The following is a 15,858-nucleotide window of genomic DNA, read 5'->3' as shown; positions in this document are numbered from 1 at the left end:
GTCAATGCCAACGCATGAAGTGCACATCTGTCACTACCGCCACGTAGGTTAAAGCACGACTAAGGTGTCCACAGTCCCAGGGGGCCCGTTATGCGTCTTTCGTTTGCTTTCGAACCTCCCGCTCTTCAACAGTTTCGGCTGCCGTTTTAGCGCGTTTACGCTCCCTATCGGCCGCTAAATCCCACGTGCAGTTGGCAGTGTCGACCGAACGATCAGACTCGGTCCGAGGTCTGCGAGTACCCCCTCTCGGGGACCTCGGCTCCGGCTGACTTGCTTCCTGCAATGAAGTTTACTGCTACATGTGGCGCCACCTAGCGGATCCCGAGTGCAATCAGTGAGGCGGCCCAGAAGCGCCCGGCGTGTATGTCGTTGCGTGTGCGTTTCCTTCAGCGTGTGTATTTTCATCTCAGTGTGCGTGATTTGCACAGCTTCGATGGCGACAGTGAGCTCGTGCGATGGTTCAACTACTATGGATGCAAAGAAGAAGAATAAGCGCAGGTACTGCTGTGTGAAAGATTGTCACAATCAGGGGCCCCTTCGTGATTGTGACAATCTTTCACACAGCAGTCAAAATGTATCGCTTTCCGGGAAAACCCTGGGAAAAAGAACGACGAGAGAAGTGGATAGCGGCTGTGCGTCGCGTCAAGTAAGTGAATTTTGTTAGTTTGTGAGTCCGATGGTGTGCAGACGCAAGAATAAAACACGATTGCGGCGAGCGGGGAAGAAAACGAGCTGTCATACGCGGGCCGCCGCACGCTGGTTAGAGCGCCTGCTTTTAGTGCGTGCTCCGCGCTTTAAAATTTGCCTATTAGCGGTGTACGTGCTGTGCACGAGGGGCACTGTTCGTCGTTTTTAAGGACAGAGCACCACGATGCTTTTAAGGACAAACCCGCGAATTCGTGGTATGGCATTTCGGCCGCATTTCGTTCCGAGAAAAATGACCGTGGGCTGCGCTATCCGGACCTCTACTACGGCGTCTCTTCGGGACGTTAAACCCAACATACGACCAAGACGTAGAAGTGAGAACTTCGGAGCACGATAATAATCGGTGAATACCGGTCGTGGGATGTGGAGCGAGTCGCACCGTTGTGTGTGGTGATCCGTAAGATTATGCGCGTGGGGGATATGCACGACACTGGGTGCCAAGTTACTCGCCCAAAAACACCTGCGCCGACTGTTCAAGCCATGACTTTTGATTTTTAGATGCAATAGTATAATTATGACGTCGTTTCGAAAACTTCTGTTGGGTCTATCGAAGCCGTTTCATAAAATGCAAGGAGGCTGCTCATAGTTTGACTCGTTACGTGCTGTTCAACCTGCGCTCTTGGTCAGACGAAGCTTTTTCCTTAAACTTTGCATCTGTTTAACTGGTACAAAGCGAACAGCAGCCCACTGGATAGCATCGCACTGGATAGCAACTAGTTTTGAGATTCCCAGTCTTGTTTAAAGTACTGCAACAAAATAGAGGGCTGGATAAAGCCACTTCAGTGTCATATTAAGCATGGTCAGCTGCTGCACTGAGTTCGTATATCTATGTTAAAATATTTACCTACTCTCTGGCATACTTTTCAAGCAGCTAACATCCAGCGTATGGCGAGATTGCTTGTTCTAGCCCATCACATTTTCCAGCATGAAGATCCTGCTCCTTATTGCCTATGCTTTATTCCAGTGGTGAAGACTCCTCAAATTGGTGCCCAAATAAGGATTCAAGGATTTGTAGCAAACACTTTGTAAATGAGGAGAAAAGTACCATCGAGACTCATCCAGGTTACCTGCCAACAATATTTCCACCAGTCTACAAGAAGCAACCAGTGCAGCCTGCTGCTCAGCTGGCAAGATTCAAAAGGTATCTCCATTACTGTGTAATGAGCTTATCACTTTAGGCTTGTTTTTATTTCAAGGCTGAAAGGAATTTATATCTAAAATTGCATGCAGGTATGTGCTGTGCAAAGTCATGCAGTTCTATAAAGCTAACACCATCTCATTATATTGGTGCAGGTGGAGACAGAGGGCATCTATGCGTTCATCTGTCACAGCAGCGAGCAGCACCCTCTCTTCTGCATCGCCTCAGGGGACAGATGAGGTCGATGCCAGCTGCCCTGCTCTGATTGTGCCTACAGCAATGGACACATTGAGTGCTCCAGTTGAACATGAAGGCCTCGACTTATTATGTGCTGCTGCTGAAGTTCACACTGCTCCTAAATCTGTGGCAAGTTCCCAGCAAACGATCAAATTTATATTTACTAAAATATATGAAATCACTGCTTCTCTTGTGGCAAATAATGCTTGCAAACTTGCATCAAGCGTACCTAAAAGGCACACCTGCGTGTTTAAAACACCTCATTTTATTTGTATATTTTCTTCTCTGTATTGATGCATAAGATGTTGTAATACTGGGTCACTACATGGTATCCACCTACGACTGCTAAATAATTTATAATTGAATTTCTTCTTGCCACCATTTCGGTTTATCAACTGAACAATGGCTGTGATGTTTAAGAGGTGTTTAGCTCACGTGAGGTATGAAAAAATTGCAACTTATGATACATCTTTTGTTTTACAAACGCTCTTCATACAATGCATAAGGCACCCGGCTTCAAGAGCTGGAAAGCTCTTGAAGCCGGGTGCCTTAAGCATTGTATCAATTAAGATTAAGTATTGGGCGTTGCCTCACGTGACTTATTCTTGTAAAATGTCACAGCCATCGTTGGGTTGATTAAACCGAAACAGATATTCAGTTATGTATTATTTACCGGTCCAGGGGAAATAACACGCAGTGATTCATGTATACTAATGCCTAACACATCATTTGAAAACAGAAAACATGCAGCAAAAGTATGGTGTTGCTCATTTAATACGCTGTTGTGCGATTGTGATTTGTTGTCTCAGTTATATAATGCCTAATGGCTCACCGGTGTGTATTATGCATTTGAATGTTTTCTTTCTAGATAGGAAAAATGCTAAATGCTAAAACACCTATGTGCTATGCTTTCAGTATATATTGAAGAGCCGTAGGTAGTTAGCCTGGCACCCTCCCTCTATGCCATCTCTTCTAGCCTATATATTATATATATTATATATTAGGTTACATATTCCGACAATAAGAATACATTGTGTTTTCTATCCCTTTTTCAACATCTTGCAGGAAGTTCAGACTGAAGGTGGAGGCAATTTTGCTGGCAGTTTTTCTGTCTTTATCAGCTGCATCCACGGGTCGGAGGCATCCACCCAAGTCTCGCACCGAGAGATGCAGGACTGTGGCACACAACAGAAACCAGATGTTGCGAACAAGCACAGTGGCCCCAGCCACAGAACAAGCTACTTTGCTGGATATGATAGTCTAGCGAAGTCTAGCAGTGCTCTGGAGGACCTATGCAATGTCAGCCATGTTGTGTTTTCATTGCTATTGAGTATGCTGCCGGTGCATTCAGAGAGAAAATGTGACATTTCAATGCAAAACAGGCTGCTTATCTTCTTGCTCAAACTTAAGCTTCGAATCAGTCACTCGTCTCTTGCTGTTCTGTTTTCAGTCAATGAAACCTCAGTGTCACGGCACTTTAAAAGTGTTCTGAAGAGTCTCTCATTTGCGACTAAAAAATGGATTTTTCGTCCCCCCGCCGCAGTAATCCAGGCTACAATGCCAAAGACTTTTAAAAAACACTACCCTGGCTGTACCATGATTATTGACTGTACCGAAGTGCGCACCGAACAGCCACCAACTGTGCAGCAATAGCGTACCCTATATTCAAACTACAAGGGAGGCTACACTCTGAAATTTCTCGTCGCAATAACACCTGGTGGAATGATTTGTTTCCGTTCACGTGCTTATGGGGGCAGGGTCTCTGACGCACACATTACTGTGGATTCTGGCTTCCTAAGCATTGTTGAACCTGGAGACATTGTATTAGCCGACAAAGGATTCCCAGGTATTCGCACAGCTTTGGAGGGCCAGAATTGTGTGCTTGTTATGCCTCCATTTTTGCATGGTGGCCAGTTTACACCTGAGGAGGTCAGAGATACATACAATATTGCACAGATTAGAATTCACGTTGAAAGGATGATTCAAAGAATTAAGACTTATAACATACTGAACAACCGAGTGCCAACGGAATTAATTCCTTGCATGACTGAAGTTTTTCACATGTGCTGCATACTAGCAAATCTTCAGCCGCCAATAATAAGCCGGAAGGAACGATTAAGAGAGTTTTTGAGTGCTGAAGGAACTCAGTAACTAAAGATGCATGTCGTTGTTTGGTTTTGGTTTTATGGGGTTTAACGTCCCAAAGCGACTAAGGTATATGAGAGACTCCGTAGTGGAGGGCTCCGGAAATTTGATCACCTGGGGTTCTTTAACGTGCACTGACATCGCAAAGTACACGGGCCTCTAGAATTTCTCCTCCAAAGAAATTCGACCGCCGCGGCCGGGATCGAACCCGCGTCTTTCGGGTCAGCCTTAGTCGCTTTGGGACGTTAAACCCCATAAAACCAAAACCAAACAACGACATGCATCTTTAGTTACTTAGTTCCTTCAGCACTCAAAACTGTGTTAATCATTGCGATACATTGCTGTACATTGGGATGTTGTGTTTGGGTGGCTATGCCAAGGTTGTGTTCATTTTTTTTCTTTGTCATTGTATGCGTGCAGCTATTCAATGCCTGGTTTTGTAGTGCATATGAAGGTTGGATGACGTGCGGCTTTAATGGTAACAATAGCGCCTCCTATTCACAAATACTCTGCACAAGTGGAGAGAGGGCCATCTACAGTCACGTGGGCTTGGCTGTAGGGCATTCAAGTGGCATGGTGTTGCTCAGGTAATCAAAGCTCTAACAAGCCCGCAGCTAATATACCGCATAGTGCGTATGTTCAATTTTGGCTCATCGTGCCGTTAACCGCTGTACCTGCACCAGATTTTCGCGACCACAAGACTATATGCTGAAGCTTTGTTTGTTCCACGATCATTTGGTTTGAAATAAAACCACATTCCTGTTGTAATTGTGTTAAGTGTATTAGTATTAGTTCAGTGTTTTGCTCCTTAAAAGTTGTCACACCAACTGGCCTTCAACTATGCTCTCACAAGTGTATTATGCTCTGTGTATTAGGCAGTTATATGTTAGGAATGCTTTCTATCAATTGAGATCTGTGCTGTTGTAGTAACAGGACAGAGTGTGTGTGCTAAATGCTATCATGCAACATTTCATGCCTTGATGTCTCATGCTGTAGAGGGGCTATCTTGAAGACAAGCACCGCATTCAGCATTCAAGTTTATTATGCATTTGTATCCAGAGTGGTTCTTTAGCTTTGTTTTATGGGTGTTCATGTTGTGTATTACAGCGTGTCAGATACTGTTTTAATGTTTGTTCTTCATTGTCATGCTGTACAACTGTGCAGAAGGACAAACAGTTCTGAAAGCTTTTTGTTGCACTGCTCTAGCAAGTATAATAATAAACAAAGACTGCAAATACCACATCAATGCCATTTTTATTAATCATGCTCTTAAGAACAAGTGTTGCACAGAAATGCCAGTTTATTGCCTATCCATGATCAGTAAATGGCACACTGGTGAGATGATTGCAAGAGAAAAATATACGATGATTTGCCTGTACATAGTTAACCTTTTTTCGCGAATGGCTGAATACAGTAGTTAAAAATAGTGGTAAAAGAAGGCCCATTTTGCCTCATTTCAAGTAAAGCACCTTCATTATGAATATAAATTTTCTAGTCTGATACGGCTGAACAATGTTGCAGCACATATCCTTTGCTGCCAATGGCGTTGGCCGGTTCGTATGATCTGGTTAATCCTGCAACACATTCAATGGAAAATGGTGCATCAATCGGGTATTATTGTTTGAAACATTACTCTGCAACCACTGGCATACCTTAAACAGCTGGACTGCCCGGCTGTCTCCACACAGAGGTCAGGTAACGACTTGCACACAACGCGCTCATCATAAAATGCCCTTTCCTGCGCTGTCATGCTTCGGAAGTGATCTTTTTTCCTGACAGCCACCTTTGGGAAATCGCCACAAATTTCCAATGCATGGAGTGGCTTACTCGGCGGCTGAAGCAAGGCATTGAGATTTCCAAGAAGCGACAATCTCCTGTTTTCTTCCTGCTCTTCGCGTACGCTTTGCTGGTGAGCAATCTCAGACTCACTAATTTCCATTTGTTGGAGCACTTCTGTAAATGGGGACTCAATTCCCTTAAAATGCTCAAGGACATAAAATGGTGAGAACTGCTGGGGTTCTTTTCTGCTGACGAAAGGACTGGTGTTCTCTAAAGGCAAGAAGAGGATGACAACCACACATCATAACAGTAGTGCACAAGTTAATAACAATTCACGTGCACTCATTCACAAGCACATCTCTTAAGAAGGAATAATTTCCTGGGTAGTCCGGGCGAAAACTGCATTAGTAGTGCTGTTAGAAAAAAGCCTACCCACGACTGGTTGACACAATTTAAATTTTCATTCATACAAACGGTCGGGCAAGCACGCTTACAGCATCAAAAATCACATGCACAATCTATGAGTGGTGACAAGGGAAACAAGTATCCGATCAACAGACATGCGCTGCAAGAAAATGCATCAGAGCGCTTCCGTGCATGGGAGTGCCAAGGTGACAAACGGATGAGTTAACTGTTGCAGTCGGTAATGCGTTCCATCATTAGAGATAACAAGCCGTCATACCTCCAAACAGCTCACTGATAGATGCTTTGTCGTTGAGCGCAGGCTTAGCCGCCGGCTTTCCCCACGCTTGAGCAACGCTGGTGCAGGACGCATGCTCGTGCTCATTAATGAAGCATGCTACAGCCGCACAGTGCTTGCAGTCGCCAAGACTACCGTACCGGCAACTGCACCTGCCTTCCTCTAACCTCCGCGGCCCAGTGGCAAGCTGCGAGTGACAAAGGAAAATGTTTGGCATGTTGTGAAATTGCGGACCTAAATCGCGAGGAAAATGTGCCATCGTTAGCGAACAAGAACACCCGATTAACAACAACAACCCGATTAACCTCTTTCAAACTTCCTTCTCTCCTTCAGTGTTTTAGGCAAGAAGCATGCACGTGGGCAAGAATAAGCAAAAAAAGCTTTGTTTACTTACGCGAAGTTAGACGTCGTATGCATGCCTATTCCGTTGCCAGAAACACTTCGCGGTTATGTCTTGCTGGTCGACTTCTTTCACGTTGTAGACGTGACCATTTTCGAGCAGGCGGCGTCCTTTCGCGAGTATCGGTGGTCGGAAATAGCTGTCAAGGTCTTCAATGGCCTTAAAACCGCAAAATATGACGACCGACATGGTTCCCGCCGCACGACTCGAAAGAACCCGGCTGCGTCGGCCGCCTCAAATTACTTGGCGCCGCCGTTGGTGGCGCTGTGCGCAGCGCTCCAGTGGCGCCGCCTGGCCACTGCAGGTTGCCTGAGACATTGGATAGGCAGCGCGCAGCGGCCGCGGCGATGGCGGAGCGCGCGGCTGCAGCTGCTCCGAGTCACGGGGTACGTCACGTGGTTACTTACGCAGCTCCACTCCACTTGTTCAAGGTCATTCGTGCAGGCGAGCGAAATCGGCGCCGCTAGGGTAGTAAAGCTTTGGCTTTGGCTTTAAAAATTTTCCGTTGCCGGTGTTCTGTGATGTGTAGAGAACCACCTGCCACGATTGGCAGGTGACGAAGAGGAGGAGAGAAAAATTCTCACCACTTGAAGCAGAAAGTGACAGGCCGGAAGGAGGCTGTCACGAGAACCCGGAAAGGTGGGCACCGTGGAAGGTGGGGAGGAAAGCGAGCTGAGAAGAGGAGCGGAGAAATGAGAGCGGTGCGCGCGTGATGGTTGCCTCCCTTTCGTAGAAGTGATTGTGTGCGAGCTTCTTTTGAAGGCTTCATAGAAGTGATTGTGTGCGAGCTTCTTTTTGAAGGCTATACGCTGCTGTACGGTGCTTGCGAGTGGCTCTCATCAAAGCCGCACCTTCAGCGAGCAGCGTACAAATCCTAGAAGCGCGGTGACCTTAAGATAGAACGTCAGCAACATCTGAACAAGCCGCCAATCGTGCATTGTGAATTACCATTCCGGGTCAATAAACACTATGTGCTGCTCGCAGGAGACTTTATTCAGGAGACGACATAGTTGCGCAGCTTCATAGGCGCCCGATTAGACGTCGGCTGATTTCAAAGGTATGCATGGAACAGGTGACCGCGCGCAAGGGAATCAAGTACACACACGTGTAAAACCTTAACTAGTATAGAAACAGTGGGGTAAAGGTTTAGTTTGGTTTGTGGGGTTTAACATCCTTTTATTGTAGCTCTCAAGAAGTTAACAAATATGCGAGGAAGCCCGCGCCAAACCAGATTCCCGCAGACGAATAATTTGAAAAATAAAAGATAAAGGGCCAACGCCCAAGAGAAAATTTAAGAAAACTCAATTAGAAGAAAAGAAGGAACAAATGATGGCCAGGCAAGAGTGATATTTAGGGCAGACAGGCCCCAGAAGGATTAAGAATTAAGAAATACGAAATGAAGCATGGATGTGACCAGCGGGCCCAGAAGCTCCAGGCAGGTGGCCAGGAGAAGGGAAGGTGCGGACACGCCGTCGTAGGCGTCCCGCGAGCCTGGCGGGAAGACCTCGACAGTGTGCAAAATCCCTGCCGCGCCACTGGCAGCACGGCGTGTAGGTTGTGCCGAGCGCGCCGATGGCGGTGCCTCGGGGTACTAGTCCGAAAGACTGCAGGGGTAACCCAATACGCGGAGTGATCCACGCCTCGTACTCGTCGCGTAAAGCCACTGCCGTTACCATAGGAAGCAACGTCATCAATATTTTGGAGCCCAAAACAAACAGTTGCTTATGAAGACGTTAAACTTTCAACAATGTAGTAAATGTGTACGGAAACCTTCATTCCAGATAACTCTGGTCTCATCTGGCTTCACAAAGAAAGTAATAAAGACGCATGCCTCGTTTTGAGCATAAACAAAAAGCAAATAATATTGCCACGCGCCTAACGCGCCGCGCGGCCTCCGCGCTGAATCGAAGACGACGACGAAGCGGCGGTGGACTCTCGCGGCGCGCTTGTTCTGTTTGGTGTCGTGGAAGCTGGCTCTAGAATTAAAAGAAGGCTCCCGCTCCCAGTCTTGAGTTCTTGCCGACGCCTACCTTCGCGGCTCCTCTGGTCGTGACATTGGTGGAGGTGCGACCGATGCTCCCTACTCCTGAGGACGACTCGACGCGCCCGCCTCTTGTGACCACCCCCGTCCATCGTGCCAGCCGGAGGATCCGAGGCCTGTCCCCCGAGGCCCTCCCTGTTGTCAGCGCGCCTTCAACTACCATTCCACTCATGGCGACGCCACTGCCCGCCCTGCCTACAACCGTCCCTGCAGCCAGCCCCACCTATCTCACCCTTCAGACTCCACGCACGCCTAAGCCCTTTCACGGTGACCTGTTTGAAGATGCCGAAGACTGGTTGGCTCAGTACGAACGGGTCGCGACCTTTAACTGCTGGGACGACGCTACAAAGCTTCGTAACGTGTACTTCAGCCTTGAAGACTCCGCACGAACGTGGTTCGAAAACCATGAGACTACTTTCTGTACGTGGCCGGACTTTCGACGTCAGCTCGTGAGTACGTACGCCAACAGCGACCGCCGGGAGAGCGCAGAGCGTACACTGTCCTCTCGAATTCAGCTTCCCAATGAGGGCGTTGCTATGTACGTCGAGGATGTGACGCGTCTTTGCCATCGCGCCGATCCGGCCATGCCTGAAGAAAACAAGCTGCGGCACCTGATGCGCGGCGTAAAAGACCAGCTCTTTTCCGGCCTCGTGCGGAACCCGCCCAACACCGTCGCGGAGTTTCTGGCCGACGCCGTGCACATGGAGAAATTGCTGCAGCAGAGATCCCATCAGTACGACCGGCAACTGCGTCAAACTTCGACTCTATCAACGTTGGACCGGTTCGACCATGAACCCAGGCCGAATCCGGACTCCCTTCGCGAACTAATCCGTTCCGTGGTCCGCGAGGAGCTGCAGCACCTTCAAGCCACCTTTGCCCCTCGCGTCGATTCCGTCACCAGCGTCATCCGCGAGGAAGTCCGGCAGGCACTCAGGGCACAAGACGCTGCAGCTGTGCCGGCGCCGCAACCGACCCCATACGATCCCGCGCCGTACCCGACTCCTGTCCAGCCAGTCACGTACGCGGACGTCGTGCGCCGCGCGGCCCCACCTCCTGGGCCTTCGCCTTACGCCGCACCATTGGTCGCGGTGCACTCTGCCCAGCCGACTCCTTACTGGGCGGATCGGCGCCAGGCACCGCGGAAGACTGACCTCTGGAGGACTCCGGATCAGCGCCCGCTCTGCTACCACTGTGGTGAGGCCGGCCATCTCTACCGGCGGTGCCCCTATCGCGAAATGGGACTACGCGGTTTTTCCATCGACAGCCCCCGTCCACGCCCTGGCGAGCGCCCTCAAGACATCGCTGAGTATGTCACCCGCCAGCGTAGTTCACCGTCTCCTCCGCGCCGCGAGTCGCGATCGCCCTCTCCACGCCGGTCTTCGCCCTCTGGGTCCCGTTTCGCCCCAGGACAACGTGGTTCCTCGAGCCCTCGTCGGGAAAACTAGCTCCGGCGGCCTTTGGAGGCGAGGCCGCCGAACGCCGTTCCGACGCAAAGCTTCCACCGCCGCAGCAACTGAATCGCCCCGACGTCGCACGCCGCATCGCTGCACAGTTTTCCCCGACGCGCCTTTCGTATCGCCGCGATGCCGCAACCCCGATCGCCGACCCGCTTCCGCCGCCGCACCGACCCAATCGCCCCGACGCCGAACGCCGCATCACCGAAGAGTTTCCCCCAACGCACCGCTTGAATCGCCCCGACAGCGCAACCCCAGTCGCCGACCAGGTTCCGCCGCCGCACCGACTGAGTCCTCCACAACAGCCATCGACGGGCCGTGCTGAAGGCAGGGTCTCTTTGGATATCCCTGTTCTCGTCGACACAAAGGAGGTCAGTGCGTTGGTCGATACGGGCGCAGATTACTCTATCCTTAGCGGGCGGCTTGCGACGGCCCTGAAAAAAGTGACGACACCCTGGGATGGCCCCGACATACGCACGGCAGGCGGACATCTTGTCGCACCACTCGGCATGTGTGCGGCCCGGGTTACGGTTCGAGGCTGCACATTCGTTGCCACTTTTCTCGTTCTCCGCGAATGTTCTCGCGATGTCATCCTTGGCATCGACTTTCTTCGCGAGCACGGTGCTATCATAGACCTGCCGAACCGCTTGGTGACGTTTTCTACCGCAATGGCCACAGAAGAACCTGCGCACCAGGGTTCTCGGTCCGCCCTGCGAGTCGCCGACGATAACGTTACGGTGCCACCACGTGCCAGCATTCTCGCTAGAGTTACCTGCGACGAGCCACATAGGGGACTCCGGGTTGTCGAGCCTAATGTCTCCCTCGTGCTCACTAAGGGGGTTGCGGTGGCACGGGGCCTTGGATCCCTTCATGACGGTTGTACAGAGGTCCTTGTCACCAACTTCTGCAATGAGCATCGACATCTGTTCCGTGGCACAGCCATCGCTTACGTCGACCATGTTCAGGAAGTGGCCGAATGCTTTGCTTGTGCGGAGGACACACCTGGAGCTGACGCCGAAGCGGTCACCAGCGTAGACATAAATCCTGGCCTTCCACCCACTGAAAAGAGGCAACTCCAGGACCTCTTGCGGGAGTTTGGTGCGTGTTTCACGTCGTCGTCTAAAGTGCGCCAAACGTCGATAGTTAAACACCGCATTATCACGCATGAAGGAGCCCGCCCCATCCATCAGCAGCCCTATCGTGTGTCCCCTCGTGAGCGAGATGCTATTCAAACACAGGTCGAAGAGATGCTCACAGACGGCGTCATCCAACCGTCAAGCAGTCCGTGGTCGTCTCCTGTCGTCCTCGTGAAAAAGAAAGACGGGACACTACGGTTCTGCGTCGACTACAGGAAGCTGAACAGTGTGACCAAGAAAGACGTGTACCCGCTCCCGCGTATCGACGACTCCCTCGACCGACTTCGTCAAGCCAAGTACTTCTCTTCGGTCGACCTCAGAAGTGGTTATTGGCAGATAGAAGTTGATGAGAGGGACCGTGAGAAAACCGCCTTCATTACACCGGACGGGCTGTATGAATTTCGCGTCCTCCCTTTCGGGCTCTGCTGTGCTCCTGCCACGTTCCAAAGAATGATGGACACAGTTCTCACCGGTTTGAAGTGGCAGACCTGTCTTGTTTATCTTGACGATGTCATCATTTTTTCCGCAACGTTCACGGAACATCTGCACCGCCTCAGGACTGTCCTCAAAGCCGTTCGATCCGCCAACCTCTCCCTCAAACCAGAAAAAATGCCACTTTGGGTTCACCGAATTGAAGTTCCTCGGGCACGTCATTAGTGCTGACGGAATCCGCGCTGACCCAGAGAAGCTTGCTGCCGTTGCTGCCTTTCCGGTCCCCTGCCACAAAAAAGCAGTCCGACGTTTTCTGGGCCTGTGCTCCTATTATCGCCGCTTCATTAGAAACCTCGCCCAGCTCGCCAGCCCTCTGACGCTCCTAACCCGTGATGACACGTCATTTTCCTGGGGCAACGAACAACAGACTGCCTTCGACGAGTTACGACGCCTACTCCAATCACCGCCCATCCTGGCACATTTCGACGAAGATGCCGACACGGAGGTGCACACGGATGCGAGCAACGTCGGTCTTGGCGCCGTTCTAGTTCAGCGGCAAAACGGTGTCGACAAAGTAATTGCCTACGCCAGCCGCGCACTGTCGCGTGCTGAGTTGAACTACTCTACCACGGAAAAAGAATGTTTAGCGGTAGTCTGGGCCGCCGCCAAGTTCCGCCCATACCTCTATGGCAGACCGTTTTGTATCGTCACCGACCACCACTCGCTGTGCTGGCTCAAAAATTTAAAGGACCCTTGCGGCCGCCTAGCACGTTGGGCATTACGCCTGCAGGAATTCGATTTCACCGTCACCTACAAGTCAGGCCGGAAACACACCGACGCTGATACCTTGTCACGCGCTCCCGTCGAACCTCCTCCGCAAGACACCACCGACGATGATAGCTTCCTTGGAGCGGTCAGCACATCTGAGCTCGTTTCCAGACAGCGTGCCGACACTGAGCTCCGTCTGCTCATCGAACATCTCGAAGGTGGTTGCCCTGAAATACCACGATACCTAGCTCGTGGACTATCGTCGTTTTGCCTGCGGAGAGGGGTGCTTTATAAAAAGAACTCTACTTCAAGTCCGACAACTTACCTGCTCGTCATACCGTCTGATCTGCGGGATGAAGTCCTCCTTGCCTGCCATGATGAACCGACTTCCGGCCACCTTGGAGTTACCCGCACCTTATCCCGAATCCGGCAGAACTATTACTGGCCCAACCTCACTTCAAGTGTCAAGCATTATGTCCGGACATGCCGGCAATGCCAGCGGCGAAAAAAACCCGCGCTCAAGCCTCCTGGACTGCTTCAGTGCATCGAGCCGCCACAAATACCATTCGACAAAGTCGGCATGGACCTTCTGGGGCCATTTCCTCTCTCGTCTACCGGCCACAAGTGGATCGTAGTCGCCACAGACTACTTGACCCGCTACGCTGAAACGAAGGCCCTTGCGCGAGGTACTGCCGCCGAAGTTGCCCACTTCTTTATGCACGACATCGTGCTTAGACACGGCGCCCCATCGGCCATCATTACTGACCGAGGCAAGGCGTTTACAGCCCGACTACTACGTGACATCTTAGCGCTTAGCCATACTGCTCATCGACCAACAACAGCGTATCATCCCCAAACCAATGGTCTAACGGAACGGCTCAACAAAACATTGGCGGACATGATCTCGATGTACGTCGACGTTGAACACAAAACCTGGGATGAGGTCTTGCCGTACGTCACCTTCGCATATAATACCGCGACGCAGGAAACCACCCAGTTCACCCCGTTTCGTCTCGTGTATGGCAGAGAGGTCCGCATGATGCTAGACGCCATGCTGCCGTACGGCGACACAGAGCTTCCCCCTGAAGCTGGCCACTTCGTGGAGCAAGCAGAGCAGGCCCGTCAGCTGGCCCGCTTGCACATCAAGGACCAGCAATCCGCCGATGCCCGACACTATAACCTTCGGCACAGGGACGTGCACTACGAGCCCGGCGACCACGTGTGGGTGTGGACACCCGTGCGCCGCAAGGGATTGTGCGAAAAGTTTATAAATAGGTACTTTGGCCCGTACAGAGTCCTGCGCCGTTTGAACAGCGTCAACTACGAAGTTGTACCCCATGGAACTGTGATCGTCGGCCCTCAGCGTCAACGGCCTGAAATTGTGCATGTAGTGCGCTTAAAGCCGTACTTTTCGCGTGACTGAGCGCTGCGTTCACGCTGTGTTTCTTACCTTTTTCCCCTTACCCCACGTGTGACCTTGACTCTCGCCGCATTTCATTTAGCGCAAGTTGTATAGTTCACCTCAACCCTATTCTTGTTTTTGCTCCTCCTCCTCTCACTGTACATACCCCATTCCACATCGAGACGATGTTTCCTTTCGCGGGGGGGGGGGGGGGGGGGGGGAATAATGCCACGCGCCTGAGGGCCGTTTCACATGCATGCGATTCTCGCCTGCGACGCTGCGAATTCGGTCGGTCTGCGACTGGGGAGGGCCGTCGGTCTAGCCGCAGACGGCCTGCGACCAAGTTCCGTCCGGTTGGAATCCAGTCGCAGCGTCGGTGTGGTCGCTCTGCGACTGACCAATGGGCAGCGCCGAGTCGGCACGTGACGTGACGTCACGCGGGAGCAGCTGCCGCGGCCACGACCGGTCTCCAGGCGCGCGAGCGAGAGCGCACGTGCGTCGAGACCTGCCGCGGCAACAACTCGCACGTGACGTGACGTCACGCGCCGTCTCGGCGTGGGGTCACGTGGGAGCTGTTCCCGCGGCGTAAGCAAAACTGTTTATTCTAATCAAAACATACGAAATATTGCCTTGCATCTAAAAACAAGCTGGTCATTACATCATCAACACATTCCGTGCAGTGTTTCTGTCGGGTTTAATCGTGGGTTGCCTATGCGAACATCGAGCAACCTTGCGTGTCCCTCCGACCGAATTCGCTGGGTACGCGTTGCATGTGAAAGCACTGTGCGAAAATCGCACTGCGGCGTCACCGACTAGGCCGACTATTTTCGTTCTAGTCGCAGCATGTGAAACGGCCCTAACGCGCCGCGCGGCCTCCGCGCTGAATCGAAGACGACGACGAAGCGGCGGTGGACTCTCGCGGCGCGCTTGTTCTGTTTGGTGTCGTGGAAGCTGGCTCTAGAATTAAAAGAAGGCTCCCGCTCCCAGTCTTGGGTTCTTGCCGACGCCTACCTTCGCGGCTCCTCTGGTCGTGACAAATATTACAAACCTTCGCGTTGACACGGTGTAAGCTCGGCAGTCGGCCTTGCTAGCTAACGTCGATAAAAAATAAGCGCTGCATCTTGCCTTCCCGAGCTCGTCGTCGGTGTCTCGTCGTCGTCGGCGTCTCAAGCCAGGCACGGTGACCTTGGTAGCGCGCAAAGTTGGGGCCGCGGCAGCACCACCAAGGTATGGCTATTTTGTGAATACTGGTGGCTATGGCTTGCGATACAAGTCGGAAGGATGGCAGAAGTAACCGAATAGGTGGGGCAATAGACCGATTTCACAAAGCCTACTGCGCATGCGCGCGTTTACCGGAAGTAGCCAGCCGCCATCTTGGTTGTAGTCCTTCGTGGCGTCGTCTGCACGACAACCCACATTACCTTGCTCCTTGACAAGCATTATACCCGGCCGCACTTTCCGCAGTTTCGTTTATTGTGTTGAGCTCTATAAAGGAAACAGAGGCTCCACGGCGGAGTTTCG

At 51.5% G+C, this 15,858-nt stretch overlaps 1 pseudogene; it reads left to right on the top strand.

Moving 5' to 3' along the window:
* Nucleotides 1–282: 282 nt before the first annotated feature.
* LOC149365642 (uncharacterized) lies at nt 283–4,231 on the top strand (annotated as a pseudogene).
* The last annotated feature ends 11,627 nt before the right edge of the window (nt 4,232–15,858 follow it).

This window comes from Amblyomma mixtum, chromosome 1, assembly GCF_055824585.1.
Source record: "Amblyomma mixtum isolate Tamu chromosome 1, ASM5582458v1, whole genome shotgun sequence".
Lineage (NCBI taxonomy): Eukaryota > Metazoa > Arthropoda > Arachnida > Ixodida > Ixodidae > Amblyomma > Amblyomma mixtum.
This window is presented reverse-complemented; position numbering and strand designations above follow the sequence as displayed.